The following is an 8430-nucleotide window of genomic DNA, read 5'->3' as shown; positions in this document are numbered from 1 at the left end:
AATTAACCCATTGAACCATGAGAGGTAATATTAGACTGCTATTTTAAGCCAATGAGCTTTTGGGGTGGTTTGAGCTTTTGGGATGGGACTGCTATTTTAAGCCAATGGGCTTTTGGGGTGAGGTGCCATCCCTCCCACATCTCCTGGCAGCAGTCAGATGGCAAGGAGAGAGAATCTCTGCATTTGGGGTAGGGAGAGCTCAGTGACTGACTGGAGCTTTGCATTGGATCTCAGTGCTGTTCTATTACAGTGGAAAGCAACATGGGGCAGAAATCAGACACCACCCACAGAGAGAGCATTTAAATAAGCATTAGACAGAGGAAAATCCATTCTAGTGGTGGGAACCTGAGTTCCGGCGTGCCTAGCCACTGTGGGCCAAAGTGCTCTGGGACCCTAAATAAACTTGAGGCCAGGTGCGGTGGCTCATGCCTGTAATCCCAGCACTTTGGGAGACTGAGGTGGGTGGATCACAAGGTCAGAAGTTCGAGACCAGCCTGACCAACATGGTGAAACCCCGTCTCTACTAAAAATACAAAAGTTAGCCGGGCGTGGTGGTGCACGCCTGTAATCCCAGCTACTCAGGGGGCTGAGGCAAGAGAATCGCTTGAACCCAGGAGGCAGAGGTTGCAGTGAGCCGAGAGCATGCCACTGTACTCCGGCCTGGACAACAGCAAAACTCCATAAATAAATAAATAAATAAATAAATAAATAAGAAAGGCAATCAGGTCACAAAACCTGCGATTCCTGGGCAAGTCCGGTGCCTTGCTGGGCTCAGAACAAGTGGACCTGGAGGACATGAGGTCCAGTGAGACATTGGCTGAGGAGCCAAGGGAGTGCTTGAGCCCCCGAGCCCCAAACCCCAGGCAGTATAGCTTACAGTTCCAGGAGAGACTCCTTCTTTCTGCTTGAGGCAAGAAGAGGGAAAAGTCAAGAGGTCTTTGTTTTGCAACTTGGATACCAGCTCAGCCACAGGACGATAGGGCATCAGGCAGAGTCCTGAGGCCCCCATTCCAGGCCCTAAATCCTAGATGACATTTCTAGACACACCCTGGGCCAGAAGGGAAGCCACTGTCTTGAAAGGAAGGACCCAGTCCTGGCAGGATTCATTACTTGCTGACTAAAGATCTCTTGGGCCTTGAATAAACATCAGTGGTTTGCCAGACAGTACTCGCTTCAGGCCTTGGGTTAGACCCAGGGCCGTGCTGATTTCAGGCGTGACCCAGCGCATTCCCAGCTGCGGTGGCCCTGGGGAAAGACTCCTGCTTGAGGAAAGGAGAAGAAAGAGTAAAGGAGACTTTGTCTTGCATCTTGGGCACCAGCTTGGCCACAGTGGGGTAGAGCACCAAGTGACTGCTGGCATCCCCAATCGAGGTCTTGGCTCTTGGACAGCATTCCTGGATCTGCTCTGGGCCAGAAGGGATCCCTCTTCCCTGAAGAAAAAGACCCAGGCCTGGCAGCATTCACCACAAGCTGACTGAAGCGGGCTTGGGCCTTGAGTGAACATCAGTAGTAGCGAGGCAGTACCCGCCATGGGCCTGGAGCAGTGGTGGCCACAGAGAAAGACTCCTGTGTGATGAAAGGTGATGGAAGAATAGTGTATTAGTCCGTTTTCACGCTGCTGATAAAGACATACCTGAGACTGGGTAATTTATAAAGAAAAAGAGGCTCAATGAACTCCCAGTTCCACGTGGCTGGGGAGGCCTCACAATCATGGCAGAAGTTGAAAGGCGTGTCTTACACGGTGGCAGGCAAGACAGAATGAGAACCAAGTCAAAGGGGTTTTCCCTTATACAGCCATCAGATCTCATGAGGCTTATTCACTACCACAAAAACAGTATGGGGGAAACTGTCCCCATGATTCAAGTATCTCCCACCAGGTCCCTCCCATAACATGGGGGAACTATGGGAGCTACAGTGCAAGATGCGATTTGGGTGGGGACACAGCCAAGCCCTATCGAGTGGGAAAGACTTTTTCTCGTAGCTTGGGTGCCAGCTCAGCCAATAGAGCACCAGGTAGATTCGTAAGGTTTCTGTCTCCGTGCCCTGGTTCCCATATGGCATTTCTGGACATGCCCTGGGCCAAGAGGGAACTCACCACCCTGAAGGGAAGGACACAAGCCTGGCTGGCTTCACCACCTGCTGGCTGAAGAGTCCTTGGGCCTTGTATGAACATTGGCGGAAGCCAGGTAGTGGTTGCCACGGGCCCTGGGTGAGACCCAGTGGTGTGCTGGCTTTGGGTCTGACCCAGTGCAGTCCCAGTGGTGGTGGCCACAAGGGTACTTGTGTCTCCCCTCCAGCAGCTCCAGGCAGCTCCGTACAGAGAGACAGACTGTGTTTGTTTGGAGAAAGTAAGGGAAGAGAAGAGTTTCTGCCTGGTATTTAGGGAATCTCCTGAATCTCACCCAAGACCACCGAGACAGTACCTCTAAGATTCCTTTTTTTTTTTTTTTTTTTTTGAGATAGGGTCTTACTCTGTCACCCAGGCTGGAATGCAGTGCTGCAGTCTCCACTCACTGCAACCTCCACCTCCCATGCACAAGTGATTCTCCCGACAGCCTCCCAAATAGCTGGGACTACAGGTGCCCGCCCCTACATCCGGCGAATGTTTGTATTTTTTGGTAGAGATGGGGTTTCACCATGTTGGCCAGGCTGGTCTCAAACTCCCGACCTCAGATAATTCGCCTGCCTCGGCTGCCCAAAGTGCTGGGATTACAGGCATGAGCCATTGCGCCTGGTCAGTACCTCTTAAGATTCTGCAAGAATCACAGCGTTACTGAGCCTGGGGTGCCCCCTAATGCAGATACAGCTGCAGTGACCAAAAGTTTAGATCACAACACTCTATTTCCTTTAAATACCTGGAAAGCCTTCTCAAGAAGGATGGGTTCAAATGAGCCCAGACTACAAAGACTACAGTAAACACTGAACTCGAACACCCACAAGCATTGACACCACGCAGGAAAACATGACCACACCAAGTGAGCTAAACAAGCCTCCAGTGACCAACCCCACTGTGACAGAGCTATGTGACCTTTCAGACGGAGAATTCAAAACAGCTGTTTTGAGGAAGCTCAATGAAATTCAAGATAGCACAGAGAAGGGATTCAGATCCTATTGATAAATTAACCAAAGAGATTGAAGTAATTTTTTTTTTTTTTTTTTTTTTTTTTTGAGCGAGTCTCGCTCTGTCGCCCAGCTGGCGTGGGCAGGGCCGGATCTCAGCTCACTGCAAGCTCCGCCTCCCGGGTTACGCCATTCTCTCGCCTCAGCCTCCGGTCGCTGGGACTACAGGCGCCCGCCATCTCGCCGGCTAATTTTTGTATTTTTTTAGTAAGACGGGGTTTCACCGTGTTAGCCAGGATGGTCCGATCTCCTGACCTCGTGATCCGCCCGTTCGGCCTCCCAAAGTGCTGGGATACAGGCTTGAGCCACCGCCCCGCCAAACGAAAGCATGTCCTCTTGTTAAAGACTTTTCTTTTTTTTTTTTTTTGAGGCGGAGTCTTGCTCTGTCGCCTGGACTGGAGTGCGGTGGCCGGATCTCAGCTCACTGCAAGCTCCGTCTCCCAGGTTCACGCCATTCTCCTGCCTCACGCCCGAGAGTAGACTGGGACTACAGGCCCCGGCCACCTCGCCCGGCTATTTTTGTATTTTTAGTAAGCGGGGTTTCACCGTGTTTCCAGATGGCTCGATCTCCTGACCTCGTGATCCGCCCGTCTCGGCCTCCCAAAGTGCTGGATTACAGGCTAAGATTGAAGTAATTTTAAGGCCGGGCGCGGTGGCTCAAGCCTGTAATCCCAGCACTTTGGGAGGCCGAGATGGGCGGATCACGAGGTCAGGAGATCGAGACCATCCTGGCTAACACAGTGAAACCCCGTCTCTACTAAAAAAAACACAAAAACTAGCCGGGCGAGGTGGTGGGCGTCTGTAGTCCCAGCTACTCGGGAGGCTGAGGCAGGAGAACGGCGTAAGCCCGGGAGGCGGAGCTTGCAGTGAGCGGAGATCCAGCCACTGCACTCCAGCCTGGGCGACAGAGCCAACTCCGTCTCAAAAAAAAAAAAAAAAAAGAAATAATTAAAAAAAATTAAGCAAAAGGGGCCGGGCACGGTGGCTCACACCTGTAATCCCAGCACTTTGGGAGGCTGAGGTGGGCGGATCATGAGGTCAGGAAATTGAGACCATCCTGGTTAACATCGTGAAACCCCGTCTCTACTAAAAATACAAAAAAAATTAGCTGGGCGTGGTGGCGGGCGCCTGTAGTCCCAGCTACTCAGGAGGCTGAGGCAGGAGAATGGTGTGAACCAGGAGGCGGAGCTTGCAGTGAGCCGAGATTGTGTCACTGCACTCCAGCCTGGGCAATGGAGCGAGACTCCATCTCAAAAAAAAAAAAAAAAAAAATTGGCCGGGCGCGGTGGCTCAAGCCTGTAATCCCAGCACTTTGGGAGGCCGAGACGGGCGGATCACGAGGTCCAGATCGAGACCATCCTGGCTAACACCGTGAAACCCCTCTCTACTAAAAATACAAAAAACTAGCCGGGCGTGGTGCGGGCGCCTGTATCCCCAGCTACTCGGGAGGCTGAGGCCGGAGAATGGCGAAACCTGGGAGGCGGAGCTTGCAGTGAGCTGAGATCCGGCCACTGCACTCCAGCCTGGGCGACAGAGCGAGACTCCGTCTCAAAAAAAAAAAAAAAAATTAAGCAGAAAACATTCAACTGACACACTGAAGAATGCATCAGTCTCTGAACAGTAGAATTGATCAACCTGAAGAACTGGTGAGCTCAAAGACAGGCTATTTGAAAATATGCAGTCAGGCTGGGCACAGTGGCTCATACCTGTAATCCCAGCACTTTGAAAGGCTGAGGTGGTAGGATCACCTGAGGTCAGGAGTTTGAGACCAGCTTGGCCAACATAGTGAAATCCTGTCTCTACTAAAAATACAAAAATTAGCCAGGTGTGGTAGTGCATGCCTGTAATCCCAGCTACTCAGGAGGCTGAGGCACTAGAATTGCTTGAAACTGGGAGGTGGAGGTTGCAGTGAGCCAAGATTGCACCACTGCACTCCAGCCTGGTCGACAGAGTGAGACTCTGTCTCAAAAAGAGGAAAGGAGGAGAGGAGGAGAGGAGAGGAGGGCAAGACATAGTCAGAGGAGACAAAATAAAAAATAAAGAATAAGGGCCAGGTGCGGTGGCTCACGCCCGTAATCCCAGCACTTTGGGAGGCCGAGGTGGGTGGATCACAAGGTCAGGAGTTTAAGAACATCCTGGCCAACATGGCGAAACCCCATCTCTACTAAAATACAAAAAAATAGCTTGGCATGGTGGCAGGCGCCTATAATCCCAGCTACTTGGGAGGCTGAGGCAGGGGAATTGCTTGAACCTGGGAGGCGGAGATTGCAGTGAGCCAAGATTGTGGCACTGTAGTGTGGCAACAGAGCAAGACTCCATCTCAAAAAAAAAAAAAAAAAAAAAGAATAAGGCACACCTACAAGATCTGGCAAATAGCCACAAAAGGTAAAATCTAAGAGTTTTATTGGCCCTAAGTAGAGAGACTGGAACAGAAAGTTTACTAAGTGGGATAGTAACAGAGAACTTTCCAAACCTAGAAAAAGAGATCAATATTCAAATACAAAAAGGTTATAGAAACACTAGGCAAATTTAATCCAAAGACTACCTTCAAGGCATTTAATAATCAAACTCCCAAAGATCAGGGATAAAGTAAAGGTCCTAAAAGCAGCAAGAGAAAAGTAACAAATAACATACAATGGAGGCCATGTGCAGTGGCTCATGTCTGTAATCCCCAGCATTTAGGAAGGCTGAGGCGGGTGAATCACTTGAGGCCAGGAGTTAGAGACCAGTCTGGGCAACATGGTGAAATCCTGTCTCTACCAAAAATACAAAAAAATTAGCCAGGCATGAGGTCAGGCTCAGTGGCTCATGCCTGTAATCCCAACTACTCAGGAGGCTGAGGCACAAGAATCGCTTGAACCTGGGAGGTGGAGGTTGCAGTGAGCTGAGATTTCGTCACTGCACTTCAGCCTGGGTGACTGAGTGAGACTCTGTCTCAAAAACAAAAACAAACCTACAACGGAGCTCCAATACGTCTGGCAGCAGACTCTTCAGTGGAAACCTCACAGGCTAGGATAGAGTGGCACGACATATTGAAAGTGATGAAGGTGGCCGCGGGCGGTGGCTCATGCCTGTAATCCCAGCACTTTGGGAGCCCAAGGCGGGCAGATCACGAGGTCAGGAGATCGAGACCATCTCCATCCTGGCTAACACGGTGAAACCCTGTCTCTACTAAAAATACAAAAAATTAGCCAGGCGTGATGGCGGACGCCTGTAGTCCCAGCTACTCGGGAGGCTGAGGCAGCAGAATAGTGTGAACCCAGGAGGCGGAGCTTGCAGTGAGCCAAGATCACACCACTGCACTCCAGCCTGGGTGACAGAGTGAGATTCCGTCTCAAAAAAAAAAAAGAAAGAAAGAAAGTGATGAAGGTGGCTGGGTGCAGTGGCTCACATCTGCAATCCCAGAACTTTGGGAGGCTGAGACAGGTAGATCACCTGAGGTCAGGAGTTCAAGACCAACCTGGTCGACACAGTGAAACCCTATCTCTACTAAAAATACAAAAAAGTTAGCCAAGCGTGGTGGCGGGCACCTGTAATCCCAGCTACTTGGGAGGCTGAGGCAGGAGAATCGCTTGAACCTGGGAGGCGGAGGTTGCAGTGAGCTGAGCTTTCACCATGGCACTCCAGAGCCTGGGCACAGAGCAAGACTCTAGAAAAAAACAAAAAAAACAAACAAAAACCCTTCCCCATATGTTCTTTTTTTTTTTTTTTTTTTTTTTTTTTTTTTTTGAGACGGAGTCTCGCTCTGTCGCCCAGGCTGGAGTGCAGTGGCCGGATCTCAGCTCATGCAATCTCTGCCTCCCGGGTTTACGCCATTCTCCTGCCTCAGCCTCCCGAGTAGCTGGGACTACAAGCGCCCGCCACCTCGCCCGGCTAGTTTTTTGTATTTTTAGTAGAGACGGTTTCACCGTGTTAAGCCAGTATGGTCTCGATCTCCTGACCTCGTGATCCGCCCGTCTCGGCCTCCCAAAGTGCTGGGATTACAGGCTTGAGCCACCGCGCCCGGCCCCCCATATGGTTCTGAGTTAGAGTTGGCCAAAAGAGAAAATTGCATGAAAACTGGAAGAAAGAAGTTGAGCATGGTATTTTTCTTGGACGGTTGCTCTATTTAGATGTGGCAACAGACAGATGTAGATGTGTTAGGGGTTCCCATGTGCTCTCGCTCTGCCCTGAAGGGTGTGACAGATGCAAATGTTCAGGACCTTGTTTCCCTCACACTCCTGTTTATCTCTTCTCAATTTTCTGCCCTGCTAACCACCAGGGACCTCAGGCTCAACACCAGATGCAGAGGCAACAGCCTTTCATGACTCTGATAGTTGGATATGCCTGACTTCCCAGATTTTCCTGCAAAGTCTGACTTGTTCCCCTGTCTAGTGCTTCAGGAGGGCTGGCTAGAGATTTTTCATGGACTCCCTAACTCTCCTTTCTAGATCTTTTTTTTTTTCTTGAGACAGAGTTTCGCTCAGCCATCCAGGCTGGAGTGCAGTGGTACAATCTTGGGTCACCGCAACCACTGTCTCCCAGGTTCAAGCAATTCTCCTGTTTCAGCCTCCCGAGTAGCTGGGATTACAGGCACCCAGCATCATGCCTGGCTAATTTTTGTATTTTAGTAGAGACGGGGTTTCACCATGTTGGCCAGGCTGGTCTTGAACTCCTGACTTCAGGTGATCCGCCCACCTCGGCCTCCCAAAGCACTAGGATTACAGGGGTGAGCCACCACACCTGGCCTCTAAATCTTTTTTTTTTTTTTTGGTTGTTGTTTGTTGAGACAGAGTCTCACTCCATTGCCCAGGCTGGAGTGCAGTGGCACAATCTCAGCTCACTGCAACCTCCACCTCCCAGGTTCAAGTGATTCTCATGCCTCAGCCTCTTGAGCAGCTGGAATTACAGGCACCTGCCACCACACCCAGCTAATTTTTGTATACTTTGTAAAGACAGGGTTTCGCCATGTCGCCAGGCTAGTCTTGAACTCCTGAGCTCTAGCAATCTTCTCCCAAGTGCTGGGATACAGGTGTGAACCACCACACCTGGCCTTCTTTTCCTTTTTTGAGACAAGGTCTCACTCTGTCACCCAGGCTGGAGCGCAGTGGTGCGATCATAGCTCACTGCAGCCATAAGGGGGTAAAGGAAAGAATGCCCCTCAGCCCCTCCACTCCCAGCATCCCACCCACCTGCTGAGGTCCCACTCGGGTCTCTGTGCCTGGGAGAGCCCGTGGGACCTCAGCAGGTGGGTGGGCCTGGTCCCTGTGGGACCATGCCCCAGAAAGAAGCCATGGGTTCTGAGCACTTCCCCACTCAAACCTGAGTCAC

At 50.9% G+C, this 8430-nt stretch overlaps 1 protein-coding gene across 1 annotated transcript in view; it reads right to left on the bottom strand.

Annotated features, from left to right (window-relative positions):
- Nucleotides 1-678: 678 nt before the first annotated feature.
- The window catches only part of BLOC1S3 (biogenesis of lysosomal organelles complex 1 subunit 3), a 33280-nt gene continuing 25528 nt past the window's right edge, over nt 679-8430 (bottom strand). The window contains exon 5 of the transcript XR_004440412.1: nt 679-1566. The gene's annotated coding sequence lies outside the window, so the exon portion shown is untranslated. The remainder of the gene's footprint in view (nt 1567-8430) is intronic.

The sequence above is a fragment of the Trachypithecus francoisi genome, unplaced genomic scaffold (genome assembly GCF_009764315.1).
Source record: "Trachypithecus francoisi isolate TF-2019V2 unplaced genomic scaffold, Tfra_2.0 Lachesis_group12, whole genome shotgun sequence".
In the NCBI taxonomy this organism is placed as follows: Eukaryota; Metazoa; Chordata; class Mammalia; order Primates; family Cercopithecidae; genus Trachypithecus; species Trachypithecus francoisi.
Note: the sequence above shows the minus strand (reverse complement) of the source record. Positions and strands in the feature narration are given on the sequence as shown.